This window comes from Herpailurus yagouaroundi, unplaced genomic scaffold (genome assembly GCF_014898765.1).
Source record: "Herpailurus yagouaroundi ecotype Mexico unplaced genomic scaffold, PumYag 139, whole genome shotgun sequence".
NCBI lineage: Eukaryota > Metazoa > Chordata > Mammalia > Carnivora > Felidae > Herpailurus > Herpailurus yagouaroundi.
Window position 1 is genome coordinate 49,720,115 of NW_024412394.1, and position 15,667 is coordinate 49,735,781.

The 15,667-nt window shown below is 45.0% G+C and overlaps 1 protein-coding gene and 1 long non-coding RNA gene across 3 annotated transcripts in view; one reads left to right on the top strand and one right to left on the bottom strand.

Annotated features, from left to right (window-relative positions):
- Positions 1-2,409, bottom strand: part of BACH2 (BACH transcriptional regulator 2) — a 356,919-nt gene extending 354,510 nt beyond the window's left edge. Inside the window, exon 1 of one of the 2 annotated variants that reach the window (XM_040474177.1) lies at positions 2,074-2,409. The gene's annotated coding sequence lies outside the window, so the exon portion shown is untranslated. The remainder of the gene's footprint in view (positions 1-2,073) is intronic. The other variant, XM_040474178.1, reaches the window with a different exon arrangement.
- A 92-nt stretch (positions 2,410-2,501) lies between these two features.
- LOC121029786 (uncharacterized) overlaps positions 2,502-15,667 on the top strand; it is a 174,959-nt gene continuing 161,793 nt past the window's right edge. Inside the window, exons 1-2 of the long non-coding RNA XR_005789889.1 lie at positions 2,502-2,589; positions 9,259-9,362. This is a non-coding gene — a long non-coding RNA (uncharacterized LOC121029786). The remainder of the gene's footprint in view (positions 2,590-9,258; positions 9,363-15,667) is intronic.

Genomic DNA, 15,667 nt, shown 5'->3' on the forward strand with positions numbered 1-15,667 from the left:
CACTTTGAATGACATTCAAGTTTCAGGAACAGCAAATAGGACAGAATTGGGCAATCAATGCATTCTCTAAACCAGAACACTACAAGGGAAAAACATTTCAGTCACCACAACTTTTATGGTGAAATTATAAACTCCTGAAAAACTGAATTTATAATGGAAATGCTGACAGACCTTTCACTGGAGCAGTCTGAGTGCAACACTGTAATTTAGCAATCTCTCTTACAGACTAAAGACTAATTCTAACAAGATGTCATTTTGACTCACGTTTATTACTACCTGCAAGAATGAAAAATGCCATTTACTCGGGAGCTGCCGGAGAACCAGGGTGGGGCAATCTCACATTTTAAGCAAGACGCCCGCTGCCTTACCAAAATAGCCCTCTCCACGGAAAGAGTGGCAGCCTTTCACGCTCAGCTTCTTTCATGTCAGCCAGAGCCTTCGCAGCTCGACATGCCTTTCCTACATGTTACATTTTAATGATCTGAGAAAACCGTTATCGGAGTTAACATCTCTAATTTTACTCTAAACAGACAAAGGCAAAATATCTCATTAGGCATCATCTCCGCCAAGGTTCCCACTAGGCAGAAAAGGATTTTTATCTAAAGTAATTACCCTTTTTAGTTAAACACACGCAACAGATGAAATTTACACACAGTGCGACTACAGCACTAGACAGCAAAGGTGGAAACCAAGGAACGCCGCGTCTCGCTACCCGCGGATCCGCGGGGAGTCTGCGGCGCAGTAGGGGGTGGGGCGCCCTCGTCCCTCCCATTTCTCGGGGGCCACGGGTCGCAGCGACCACGGTCACCGGGCGCGAGAGCTGCGAGGCGCGCCTTCTCCGGCCACAGACAAAACCATCGGGACAGCGCCCACACTGGAACTTCCCCCAAGTTGTTAAACTCGCCTACACGCGAGAAGGTGCTGAGGATACTCCGCACGTCCACAACCCCCGAAGCCAGGGCTGCGCGGCCCCTTTCACGTGCATACACTCGGCCCTGCCCGCTTCCTCCCACGGTTCGAGTTCCTGCAAATTCTCGGCCAGATCGAAGTGGACGAGATGCTCACTCGAGTCCCCTCTCGCGGGCAACTGGGGTAGTCCATGAGCGCCGCCCGCCGCCCTCTCCAACGCCACTGGGCTACTAAGCACCCACCCGTGAGAGGAGTACGAAGCGATCACAGGGAGACTCGGCATGGGGAGGTGGGGAGGTGTCCCCTGGATAAACTCCTCTCCTAGGTGAAGCTTGGAAACTGAAGTGTGGGGAGGAAAAAGAGGGTGTGTGTGCGTTGCACTTTGATTTCATGTAGAATCTTGGGGAGGGGGAGGTATAAGGTTTCTGTCTCTGAAGGCACGAGCCCCTCGGTTCAAGCTCCCAGGGACGCATTCCCGTAACGCGATCACTGGATAGGAGGGATTCCACCCAGCGCGCTTCCCTTGGTCTGCGCTGCGAGTCTCCCAGCTTGCCTCTTCCCGGGACCCTAAACTTGGGCTTTGATGCCGCGCCAGTCGCGGAGGTCTCAGCTACCCAGCGGCGACTGACAGCTGAGCGCGAAGGCGCGGTGGCCGCAGTCCCCGCGGAGCAGCCCCAGGCGCGGACGCCGCCGGCAACTAGGAGGCCGCCGGGCCTGGCGCGGGGATCGCGGGCTGGGGGCCGAGAGCAGGGCCGTGGGTCTGACAGCTGCTCCGGCTTGCGCGGACGCGCGCCTCCCTCCAGCCCGCCCTCCCCACGCCTGACTTATTACCCTCTGCTCCTCCTCCCCCTGCTGTTCCAAAACACCCGTCGACGCGAGCAAAATACAATGCCGCCTCGCCTGCCGTAAACAGCCTGGCGAGAGAGCTCACATTCGCCGCGCCGCGTCCGCCGGCTCGGCTCCCACCCCCTTCCCGTTCCTAGAAAATGCCATAAAAGCGGGCAGGGCGCTCGACGGGCGGCTGCGCGCCGGGCGGCCGGGCTCCCTTCCCGCGTCGCTTCCCCACGCCTCCCCGCCTGCCCCGCGCACCCGCTCCCTCCCCCCGTTAACTTGCCCCGCCGCCCCACCCGGTGCCGGGCCCGGGACCCAGGGCCGGGGACTCACCTCGCCAGAGAACTTTGCGTCCTTTTTCGCCTCCTCTTCCCAGTGTCTTCCCAGCCTGCAGCCCCCTCCCGGGAGCTGGCGCGGTGGGCGGTTCGGGGGTCACCGAAAGCTCTCGGAGAAGACGCGCATCACATGGCAGCTCGTTCCCAGCCCCCCGAGTGTACCGGGTAGGGGGAGGGGAAGGGTCGAGGGGAGGCCGGAGAGAAAGCAAGAGCCCGGCGGCCGCGGGAACAGGCAGGCGGGGTGGAGAGGGCGGCGGCGGGCGCTCACGTTAGCGCTGCTGCGACCGCAGCCCGGGTGTGCACGGTCGCTGCTGCTGCTGCTGAGGCGGCGGCGGCTCGGCGCTGTTTGCTCCGCGCCGCGCGGCTCGCGCTCTCCCCGGAACGCCCACACTCTCAATCGCTACATTGTTGACATTCGGCGCTGACGTCACCCGCTCCCCATTCACAATAACTTTACGGGAGCCGGGCAGCGCACCTCCCCGGCCGCTGGGGCGCCGTACGCCTGGCGACTAGCGTAAGCCGCTCCGCGAATGGCGCTCCGGGGGCTAGGGTGGGGGGCGAGGGGCGGGGGCGGGCGCGCGCGCTCGGCCCGCTCGCGGGAGGGGGCGCGCCTCAGCCGCCGCTGCACTCCCCGCTTTGTGCAGCCGCGCGGTGGGGAGAGCCCCGTGCTCCCGGCCGGACTGAGCGCCTGGCCGGGTCCGGCCTTGTTCGAGACTCGCAAAGGCCTTGAAAGGCAAGGGTTGGGGGCTTGTGGGGGGGGAGGGGAGTGGTGAGGGCTGGTATGGCACGTGGGGAGGGGTGCAGAGCCCAGGGCCCTGCCCCCAGGAAGAGGAGCCAGACGTCGAGACCTGGGATTCCTGGGTTGTCTAGCGTTTCCCAGGAGGGGAGGGAAAAGATGTTCCACGGGCCCCCACCAAGCTAACCTGGCCCCCTCATGAGTGGGGGTGGGGCGAGGAAGAGTAGTTTCCGACCCAACAGCGATTGAATCCTTCACCCGAGGGCCTGGGCCCGTCCCACTGAGCGAGTCTATAGCCCCCACGACTTGGTTTTGGAAGGGGCGAGAGCAATTGCTAAGTGTAAATGGAAAGCCTCGCTTTCAGCTTCAGCCCCAACTCCTCCTGGGTTCCAGCCTCTCCCCTGCCTCTTACTCCGGAGGCTGCCAGGGTGTTGCTGCTGTACTTTAAGGCCATCGTGTGGCTGCCCTGTCAGAAGAAAGCTTGATGGTGGTGAGGATTTTACAGAAAGTAATTAGGACTTAGAGTGAACGAACATTTGCAATAAAAGAAGGTTGTGTTAGTGCAGTGCTGGTGCCTGCAACTTTACCCCTGCCAAGGCCAAGAAATTCTGCCACGTTTCCCCGAACACCTATAACTTGGCCCCCTTGTGTACAGGCAGTATTCCATATTATTACATGTGGTGCTGATTTTTAATGAATATTATAAAACTTTGGCTCGCTCTACTGAGAGAAGGATCATAAATCCCCCCCCTGTAAAATGGGCACTGGCATATGCTGAGGAAGCAGTGAAGCATTGCCCTGGGAGTCTTGTGATACCAGCCAAAGTGTTACTCTGAACCACCTTCGATTGAGGGCAGAGTTTTAAAAGGCCCTCATTTTGACCGTCAGTGTGGAAAGCTAAGAGATGGACCAAAGGAAGCTCAAAAGGCCAGGCTAATTTTTCTAACAGCATTGCAGAGCCTCTCATGTAGGTCTAGAACCACACGGGGAGTTTTTCCCTGCTAGCCTTTATGGTTTTCAGACGAAGAGAAGCCTAAGAGCTAGGAGCAGTTCTCAGTCTCCTGACTTTGGGTCTGGTGCCTCTTTTGATAAAACACCCTGCTTCTTGAGGTCCCTACCTGGCCTTCTGGCAAGGACAGAAAATACTGAGCTCTGATCTGCCCTGGCAGGGCCAGTCCTTAGTCTTGTGGATGGTGATGTTTCTGCATTCCTCATTCCTGTAAGTGTACGAGTGTCAATGCGATAACTTTGTGCATTTTAATAGCACCAGGAAATTTTTTTCTAGAGCCAGGCTTGAGAAGATCCTTGTGAAGGTCATGCAAATTCATTTCTTTTCAGGCAGGCCATGGCTGCTGGCTGCGATGTGGAGGAGGGGAGGAGAGGGATGTTGCTGGAGGTTGATCTTGCCACCTTGCTTCTGGTCCCAGAGGGTACAACAAAGGCAATTAGGTCATTTCAATTAGTCTACCTGCCAAAGACTCACACTGGAGTTTTCTTAGTTAGAAATTCTCATGTATGAGATAGGACAGCAATTCAAGATGAAAAAAACCAAATGAAACTGTGATAGGTTGTATTACCTAGTCATTCAAAACGATTAAATTCGAACTAGTTGACCTCTATAGTCATGTCCAGTACCGAAATCATGTGCCTCTGTGGCAATGAATAAGACAAAACCATGCCTTGGAGGCGCTTGAAGCCTAGTAAGGAGTTAGTTATTTCCTTTTGAATAGTTAGAAGTAGGTTACTTGAATTAAAGCCTAGGAAACATACTCAGAATTGTACGAAATTAGTCCTGGACACTCTTTTAACAGTACTGCCTCAGAGATTAGTCCATGGACGGCTTTAGCACCCTTATAGTGAATGTTTGCTGCCATTCCGTGAGTTTATGGTTCTGTTCTGGACGCTTCAGGCATTTACAGTGTGAAACAGATGCAGGTTTTTCCTTCTGTATATTCATGATAGTAACTGGAATAGAGGTCAATTTATTTCCCATGTATGCAACATTCAACCTTTTCTGATACACTTTTTTTTCTGTATAATTACATGTGTGCACTGATCCAGAATATGGACTTCATCTGTGATACATTTCTAAGCAGGTTATGATTTCCAGGGATAATAGCTTTGTACCATATTATTGAAGTCAGTGAACATTGTTTCTGTAAATCTCCCTGATTTTATAAAATAAGATAGGAAAAATTATTCAGGAAACAAACAAAAAAAAATGAGCAAAGACATACATGAAGAAAGAATTGAGCAGTTCACAAGTTTTTCATTTTCTTGCTCTCCAGCACCCTATTAGAGGATCTGATGGTGCTGAGAAGATATAACGGTTTTCTTTAGGCAGAACAGTAGGCAGATTTTTAAATGTGGTACCTTGAATAAGATATAGCAGTACAAAGTTAATGTCCAGTGGGAGAGAACAGAGTAAGATGTTTAGAGGGGGAGAATGCCAAAGCCAGGAAGAACCAATGTGGTGAAAGAAGTTCTGTTGAGAAGAAACTGAGTTCTACTTGTTGGGCAAATTCCTGAGAATTATGACTAAGGTTCATTATTTCAAAGTCAGATGTTTCAAAGTGTATCTAACCCATAAAACTTCAGGACAGCTGAAACACTGCACAGATGACACTTGTGAGAACTGGTAAAATTTGAATAGCTTTGGTAATCTGTTCAACAATTTTTGAGCCACCTATTTTGTGGCGGGCACCGTTCTACAAGCTGAGAAGTTGAATTCTTATTCTAGTGGTGAGATGGGGATGGAAGAGGGAGACAGACAATGAGCCTCTGTGTGTGTGTGTGTGTGTATGATATATAATATGCAAATATATAACTATATGCAATAATATATAGTCAGTATTATATAATATCAAATTATGTTATAATATCTGGGGGTGAAGAGCGTTGTGAGAACAAATAGAGTAGGTAAAGGAGTTCAGGAGTGGTGGTTGGGTCAAGGAAGGCATTCCTGATGAGGGGACATTTGAGCAGAGATATAAATGAAGTGAGGGGGCAAGCTCTGAAGCATTCTTGGGGAAAAGCTTTTCAGATATGGAGAAGAGCAAATGGAAGGGCCCTGAGGTTGAGTGGACTTGGCATCCTCCAGGGATAGCAAAGAGGCCAGGAATGCCTGATACAGAGGAATAGGAAGGAAAATAGCAGGAGATGATGCCAGAGGGATAGCCAGCAGGGTTATAGTTTGGTAAAATGAGAAGACATTTTTAGGGGTTTCTGCAGAGAAAGGACATGACTGGCCTCAACTCCTAAAAGATCATTCTGTTTGTAAAGTAGAAGGGGAGGACAAGTGTGGAAGCAGAGACTACGAGGAAGCTATTGAGATGGGCTAAGAGAAAGGTGATGTTAATTTGGACTACAGTGGTAACTGTAAATGGGATTCTAGATATATTCAGAGTAAGCCAAACAGGACTTATTGATGATTCAGTTGCGGGATGGGAGAGGAAGAGGACTCAAAGAAAATTCTGGATTTGGGCATGAACACCTGGTTAATGGAGACTCATTTAGTGAGATAGGAAAATCTATAGGGGGGACAGGTATGGAGGGAAAGCTCAAGTGTTTGGGTTTGGATTTAGTACATTAAAAACTTTTTTTTAATGTTTGTATTTATTTTGGGGAGAGAAAAAGAGACAGAGCATGAACAGGAGATGGGCAGAGAGAGAGGGAGACACAAAATCTGAAGCAGGCTCCAGGCTCTGAGCTATCAGCAGAGAGTGCAATGTGGGGCTTGAACTCATGAACCATGAGATCATGACCTGAGCCAAAGTTGGATGCTTCACTGACTGAGCCAACCAGGCACCCCTGGATCTAGTACATTTTAGGTGCTCATCAGACATCTATGTGGAAAAGTTGAGTAGGCAATAAGACATGAGAGCCTAGCCTTCAGGAGAGAGGTCTGGACTAGAGATAGAAATCTGTGTATCATCAGCATCGAGAATCTGGGAACGTGGGTGGAGAAGAGGAGAGGTCTAAGAATTAAGACCTGGGGCACTCCCAACATTTAGAGATCAGTGAATGAAGATGAAGAAGATCTGGCCGATGTGACTGAGAAACAGCAGCCAATGAGGGAAAGGAGAGAGAAATAGAGCCAAATGAAAGACAATGTTTTGAGAATGAGGGAGTAATCAGTTATGCCAAAGCTGCTGATGGGTCAAATAAGATGAGAACCTATCATTGACTTTTCAACTTGGTACCCTGGAGGGTATTGGTGTCTTTGACAGAGGGGAGTGCTGGGGACTACCCTTGGCTGGAGTGGATTGGAGAGAGAGTGCAAGGAGAGTAAGTAGAGGCAGTGGATATGGACCACACTCCTTGGAGGAGCTAGACTGGGAAAGTAAAGATGGGGAAATGGGTACGGCCTATGGGAGAGACAAGAGAGCTCATTGGAGGGAATAATCCAGGCAAGAGGGGAAACAGTTAATGCACAGAGAGAGGGGATAACTTCTAGAGGGAAGTTCTTGAGTCGGCTAGGGCCCGTTCATTACTATCAATAGGAGAGAAGGCAGCTCAGAAAGGGGTGTGTGGGGAGGCTGGACTCTGGTGGTGGGCTATCCCTGTCTGAGTGATTCTGTCCTTGATTCTGAGTGGACTCAGAAGCCAGATGATCAACTAATGGTGGAAGAGGGAAAAGTGTGGAAGGGGAGGAAGGAGGAGAGGGGTGGTCAAGTGCAACGCAATACAGCAGGATTGCTGGGCAGCACAGAGGAAGTTTGAGGGCCACCACGGGAATATAGACATACCACTGTCAGGAAGAGTTATTTCTCATTGTACAAAAATCTCATACAAATTTTGAAAAATAATCAGTGTATTCCAAACTAGAAATCACTGTAATTTTCCAGAGTAAGATCACGCAAAAATTTTACTCTAGTTACCGTGAAAATTTGGCTGGCAGCCTTTTTTCTTTGTAACCACCCATCCCTCTTATTTGTTCCATCTTTATCTCCCCCAAAGATCACCTCAGTTCCTAAGAAGGACTTTGGAAATAGTCCCTAAGAGGAAAGGATGTTCTTACATCATTATCTATAGTGACTAGCCCAAGATCTGCTTCTACAATAAAGAGTTGAGGCAACTACTATCTAAAAATTTAAGTGACATAAAGCAATTCTTTAACATGCATATCTGTTATGCTGATGAGAGATGAAAAATTGGAAAACATTGTATTCTATCCTCAAGGAACTTAAAAAAGTCTAGACAAGTAGTCGAAACTGGTATAAATTAAACAATTGACTATATGATGATTTTATAGTTAATTTTATTATTTAATGTATTACTTATTAATAATACTTAAAATTATTTACAGAGAAATTTTCTTTATGGCATTTATACTAATGAAAAAAAAGAAAATACAGAACGATTTTTTAATAAATGATAGCAAAAACAAAATAGAGAATTTTAAATGCCTTACAGCAGAGAATTGGCTAAATAATTTGTGGTTCATATATAAAATGGAGTACCACAGATTCATCAAAAATTATGTTGAAAAAGGATGTATATTGGCATTTTAGTGTTTTGTTAGTACATTTTAAAAACAACTTGCAAAACATTATGATTCCAGAAGTGGAAAAACTAAGCCTGAATAGAAAAAAGTCTGGAAGGATATACATAGTGTTAAAGTGGTTTTCTCAAGATGAAGAGCTTATGAGTGGTTTTTCTTTGTGCCTAACTGGTTTTTAAAAACTTTTTCTCTTAATATAAATGTATTAGTTCTCTAATAAAGAAAGCCAATAAAAGTTATAAAATTCAAGACATGTGTAATTAAATTCTAATAAGAACTTAAGTGTTGTAGGTGTTAAGAGGGGGAAAAAAATTTTATGAGGGCTTGAGCAGCCAGGAAAGGTTTCACAGAGAAGGTGGAATTTGAGTTGAATGTCAAGGCTAGGAAGGATCAGAGAGGAGAAAATGTGGTGGGCCATTCAACACAACTTTGCTCAAAGAAACTTGAAGAAATTTTGCTGTAGACAGAAGTAATCTGACAATTTTAGAATTACGGTGAAAAGAAAGTCTTGATGATTTTATTCTAACAAAAATGAAGTTGAAATTGAATTGTTTTTCTCATCCCACCTAATGATTTTTTGAGGGGCACAGAATTGAGTTCACTAGCTCTATAGCAATTTCCTCCTACAATATATGACCCTACTTACCATTTCTAATCTATTAAAAAAAACCCACCTGTTTATGTGATAGAATTACACAAGGGCATCCAACCTGAACACTGGTAACAGTCCTGTCCCCACGGGTATGCATCAGGCACAGTGCCTCTGTGAGTGGCAGAGACTGGGGCCTCATCCATCTCTTCTTTTTCCCAAGATGCTTCCTACATAGATCTCCCACTGCACCACACACTGAGAAGCTCAGTTCAGTGTGTTTCAGGTGGTAGGTGTGTGTGGAAACCCAATGACTCATGCTTAGACTTGATTCAGGCCTTTGGTGATCTTGCAGACGGATGAAAACATGGAGGCGTGCTGTGTTCCAGTTTCACTTCATCACCCTCTGGATTTACAGCTCTGCCCAGTTCTGTCGTCATTGCAGGCAAGATCCTCTTGGTAGGTTTCCTCCATCCTCAATTTTCTGAAGCTGAAAAGAACTGTGTCAGGGAGGGGGGTTGGTATATAATGTGTCTCAGGATTTGTGCAGGGCCATGATTCAGAGAAAAGGACCTGTAGTCTCAGATTTGATGACCAATTCATGCTACCCAAAGCGAGTGCTGAATCGGAATGCTTATTAATTTATTATAACCACTAGTGGGTTATTTGCGGGGTAGCATACTTCATTCTGGAGAGAGCTAAATGAACACCAATTTTTTTTTTCTCTCAAAGTTTTCTTTTTCAAATTCAGTGATAGATTAAATGTGTATCTTCATTTCTGTTCTCACTTCGGCTGCTTACTGCCTCACCTGTGGGCTCATTTCAATCATAGGAGAAGCATTTGAAAAGTAACTTGTCTTGAATTTCAAACTTTTGGAAAAGTTGCCAGAGTAATACACAGAACTCCCATATCACCCTCACCCAGATACCCCAATTGTTAATATTTTAACACATTTGTGTTCTCTCTTTCTTCTGTCTATACATACTACTTACACCATCATCATTATTCTTATTCTGAATATTTAAAAGAAAGTTTTCAACAGGATGTTCATCAACCCCTGAATGCTTCAGAACATATTTTCAAAAGGTAGCGACACTGTCCTACATAATCACAATATAGCAACCAAATCAGGAAGTTAGCATTGATCAGAGACCCAATTCAAATCTCACCAACAGTCCCAACAATATCTCTGTTTGCTTTCTGGCCCGAGATCTCGTTCAGGATCACGGGTGACACTTAGTTGTCATATCTCTTCAGTCTCCTTCCACATGGGGCAGCTCCCTGCAGATGTCTCCTCAGCTCCCAGCCTCACCACTGGCTTCAGGGGAAGGGAAAGAAAGCAGGAAAGGAAACATGACAATCTCTCCCTTGACTGTTACTTGATTCAAAGTGTTGGTGCTAAATTTATTGAGGATTCTTTAAGGATTTGTGCAATCTTTGTAAGTTATGTCTCCAAAAAGGGGGGAGGGCAGAAATAACCAGGTAAAAACAAGCGCTTGTACTTAGTCAATAGTTAATAAAAAGCATCCCAAGTAAATGAAGATCCCTCACCTCACAAGGACTTTGCATGTACTGTTTTCTTTGCCTCTTTTCTTCCCCAGAAAATTCGTATCTTACTCACCTTGCTCTCCACTAAGTGAAGCTTCCCTCACCACTCCCCAGGTCAGATCCACTTTCCATGAACCTTGGGCCTAAATCCTTTGCAGCATTCATAACAATTATATTCCCCCCTCCTTTTAAAATTTATTTTAAAAACTATAGTATAATACACACCGCATACAATTTACCATCGTAACCATTTTTTAGGCGTGCAGTTCAGTAGTGTTAAGTATGTTCTCGTTGTTGTGCAGCCCATCTCCAGAACCCTTTTCATCTTGTAAAATGGAAACTCTAGACCCATTGCACAGTGGCTCCCCAATCTCCCTTACTTTCAGCTTCTGGCAGTCGCTCTTCTACTTTCTGTCTCTATGAATTTGACTATTCTAGGTACCAGTTTTTCCACATCCTTACCAACACTTATTTTTGTTTCTGTGTTTTGATAGTAGCCATCCTGATGGGTGTGAGGTGGTAACTCATTGCGGTTTTGATTTGCATTTCCCTAATGATTACTGATGCTGAGCACTTTTTTCACGTACTTGTTGGCATTTGTGTATCTTTTTTTGGAGAAATGTCTATTCAAGTCCTTTGCCCACTTTTTTTGATCAGGTTATTTGGGGTTTGTTGTTGTTGTTGTTGTTGAGTTGTAGTTCTTTATATATTCTGGATATTAACCCCTTATCATATACATGATTTGCAAATATTTTCTCCCATTCTGTACGTTTCTTTTTCACTCTGTTGATTATGTCCCTTGGTGCACAAAAGTTTTAAATTTTAATGTAGTCCGATGTATCTATTCTTTAAAAACTTTTGTTACTTGTGCTGCTAGTGTCATATCCAGGATATCATTGCCAAATCCAATGTCAAGGAGCTTTCCTCTATGTTTTCTTCTAAGAGTTTTGTAGTTCTACCCCTCATGTTTAGGTCTTTAATCAATTTTGAATTAATTTTTATATATGGTGTAAGGTAAGCATTCAACATCATTCTTTTGCACGTGGATATCCAGTTTTCCTCACTATTTATTAAAAAGACTGTTGTGTCCCCATTGACTTCTGTTGACATCCTTGTCAAAAATCATTTGATCAAATATAGAAGGGTTCATTTCTGGGCTCTCTATTTTATTCCACTGGTCTATATGTCTGTCTTCATGATAGTACAACATCGTTTCAGTTACTGTAGCTCTGTAGTTACTTTTGAAATCAGGAAGTGTGAGACCTCCAACTTTGTTCTTCTTTCTCAAGATCGTTTTGGCTCTGCAGGGTTCCTTGAGATTCTGTATGAATTTTAGGATGGACTTTTCTATTTCTGCAAAAAATACCATTGGGTTTTTGATAGGAATTGAATTAAATCTGTAGATCACTTTAAGTAGTATTGACACCTTAACAATATGAAGTCTTTCAATCCGTGAACATAGAATGCTTTGCCATTTATTTGTGTACTCTTTAATTTCAGCAACATTTTATAGTTTTGAAGTGTACAAGTCTTGCCTCCTTGGCTAAGCTTATTTCTAAGTATTTTATTCTTTTGGTGATATTGTAAATAGAATTGTCTTCTTCATTTCCTTTTCGGATTGTTCATTTATTTCTTCTTTTTTGAGTGGAATGGTTTGTTCAATTTTTATCTCTTTTTCTGTGCTGGAAGCTTCAGAAATGTAGAAGCAGTGTCTGGTTTTGCCCACAGTTGTACCACAAGCCCTTTGCATAGCAGTAGTCACTAAGTACATGTTCAATAAGTACTTACTAAATTTTTCTAATAGTGTCAGGCTGATTCAGTGGATTGTTTGTTTTTACATGCGAATGAAGAATATACTGATGCTGAACCATTACTTTGACTGTCTTTTCAATCCTCCCTTAAAAAAAAAAACTAATAATTACTTAGTGCTTACCATATGCTAAGGGTCTTTTTATGTGTTACTTTATTTCTCGTAGCAATTCAGTAAGGTAGGCATAGAGTCAGAATATACTTTGTTGAGAGTCTGAGTTCTGGAGCCAGACTTCCTTTGAATCTGATTCTGTCACTTGCAAGCTGTGTGACTTTAGACAAATTACTTCATCTCTCTGTGCCTCAGATTCCTATAATATGGGATTCCTGAAGTGCATACTGCTTTGGTTTGTTGTGCATATTAATTAAGATATTGTATGTCATTTCCTTAGCACATAGCAACATCATAGCAATCATTATCTCAACTTTGCAAATATAGGAACTGAGGTTTTAAAGAGGATAAGCTGCCCATGATTACACCTAGGCAGTCTAGAATCCCTAATTACTTCAGCCCTGCACTAAAGTGCCTCTTATGTACACTGAGAATATATCTGAGAATAGGCAGTAAGGAAAGTCATAAGTCCCTGAGGGATAAAATGTTTGAGGAATTTTCAAGAAATAGACCTCCCAGGATGCCAGATTAGATGTGCCAGGAAGGCTCTTTTGTTCTTCAGAATTTCAGTTGGAACTCCTGGGGAGACTCAGGGTGTCCTGAAGGGATATCTGACTCCAAAGATCAGAAGTCTTCGCTCAGTAGGTCAAGTTCTGTCTATGGACCTACAGTGCAACCAGCCAGATGGCCAGCATGGCTCAGGTGGACCCATAGAAGAGTGAGGAGGTCTTTAGGGAAGGGGAGGGAGACTATTCCATGAGTGAAGAGGAGACTGGAGTCTGGCTCATCTTCCCTGCGTGCACAGACCACTGTCATCACAGGCACACCACTCTCATCTTTGCCCTGTTCCCAGTGATTCCAAAGCTTTGGAGAAATGGAAGTGGTCTTGCCCTTCAGAAAAGACTGGGACCCTAGTCCCAGACCCCCAGGGGAAACAGTGATCATTACAATAGTCACATTCTCAGTAGATTTACACATCCATGGCTAATGTTTGTTGAACACTCATTCTTCTTAGTGCTTTACCTACAATATTTTAGTTTCTTCTTGGGTGACCAACTCATCCCAGGGAATGGGAAACCCTTCAGTCCTAGGCAAATCAAGAGGGGTGGCCACCCCGTTGTATCTTGACAACCTCCCTGTGAGTGGGAGACTTGGTATAGAGGAGTGGAGCATTTTCCTAAAGACGTGTCCCCATCAAGTATCAGAAGCAGGATTTGAACTCATGAAGACTGACTGTAGGGCTTGTTCTCCTAACCAATATGCAATGCTGCCAAAACCAGTGAAAGCAGCCTCTGCCAGTAAATGCTTGGGTTTGGTCCAGATACCAAATGGATGGCAAATAGTACTGGCAGCTGTGGGGGAAATAGTAAATTGTGCAATATGAAATTTCCCAAAATTAAAAATGGAAACTCACAGTCTATTGCTGACAAAATGCCAAAGAATGCTTTCGAGACTCGACTGGCTCTTAGATTTGATGTCTCACTTTATTCTACTTTTGGTTGTGCCTTTTATTTTGGTGAGAGTGGGGAATAGGGACCAGATCAGCACTGTTGTTGGGTAGCTTTAAGGTGGGGAGGTGCAATATGAAACTGTCATTCTCTTTAAAGGGCTTCCTTATCCTCCACTTCATCTGTCACCCCTATGGAACATTGCCTGCCCACTTAGCTGCCACCTTATCTGCTAGTCTTCTTTTGCTTCTTTGCTTCTCCTTTTCTTCTACTTCCTATGCATTTCTTCTCTGCAGTATTTTTACCTCTTTTTCACCTCCCTCTCCCACCCCCAGGTAATACAACACACAGTCCACAGCACGTGGGTGGAAGTCATCCATGGTCAATCTAGATCCTTCCACTCCTGAGGTTACCAGCAACCTGGTACAGTTAGCTCCCGCTGTGGCCTCATAAAGTCCTGTGTTCTAACTTCTGCTCTATAAGTTCCTATACAACTCGTTTAACTTTGATGAACCTGTTTCTTCATTGATAAAACTACTCATAACTCCACTTGGGTAGTCACCCAAGATCCAATGAGGTGACAAGTATGACAGCAACCAACAAAGTGTCTTGAGCATTGAGAGTGCTTGATTAAATATACTTCTCTCAGCTCTGGGACCCATAGGAAACTTGATTCAGACTGAAAGTGAGCAGCATGGCACATGCCAGGTGAAGAAGAGTGTGAACCAGTTACCAGGACAGGCCCAAGGATAGGGAAGGAGGGGATACAGGACAAAAAAAAAAAAAAAAAAAAAGAAAGGGCAAGAGTGCCAGTCACACATGCAAATGCCAACAATTTGGTGATTTCCTGGAAGTCAAAGAAATGTAGAGTTATTTCTACCTCGAATCTTTTAATTTTGTTGCTTAATTATATTTTTTTTTCACTTGCAAGAAATAGAGACCTATTCAAGGCAATGCAAGAAAGGCATGGGGGAAGTTATTTTAAGAAACATATGGACTCAACTGAAAACTAGAATTTCAAAGCTGTCAATAGTCAGGGTCAGTCTCTCAAGGGCTGTGTGGTCTCTGCTTTCCTCTGAGAGTCTCTGTTCCTTTCTCCTCACTACTGACCAGCTTTCTTTGCCAACTCAGAAAATCCCAATGTCCCCCTCTGCCCTGCTAGCCAGAGTCTCCTTGAGTAATTTTTCCCTGGATTCATTGTGTTAATAGTTACCACTTGCCAAGTGGCAAAATCTCAACTCTGTCCCTTCTCAGGATATGTGTGGGGAGATGGCTTATTTAGTTTCTGTGTTCATCAGGGTTTTCCAGTGAAACTGAACCAATAGGATATATATGAGGAGATTTATTCTAGGAATTGACTCACATGGATATGGAAGCTGAGAAGTCCCACTATCTATTGTCTGCGAGTTGGAAAACTGGGAAAGCCAGTGGTATAATTCAGTTGGCATATGATGTTTGAGGGCAGGAGAAGATGGCTGCTCCAGCTCCGTGGAGAGAGAGCAAATTCCTCCTTCCTGCATGTTTCTGTTCTATCCAGGCCCTCTTCCAGAAATACCCTCATAGACATACCCAGAAATGATGTTTTACCAGTTACCTGGGCATCCCTCAGCCCAATTAAGTTGACACATAAAATTAACCATCACAGTTTCTTGGCTCTGCCCTCTGGATGCCACTTTAGCCTTCACTGAGGTTTTCCATTGGCATGCCCAAGCTTCTCCACAGTGGAACTGACCAGCTCTGATCCCTATATATCATAGGATATCTGCTCATTACTCACTACTCAGCACTTGTGTGCTCCTCTGTTCTAGGGAAATGCTTTCTCCTTCTAGTCTCCTCTGGTCTAGGC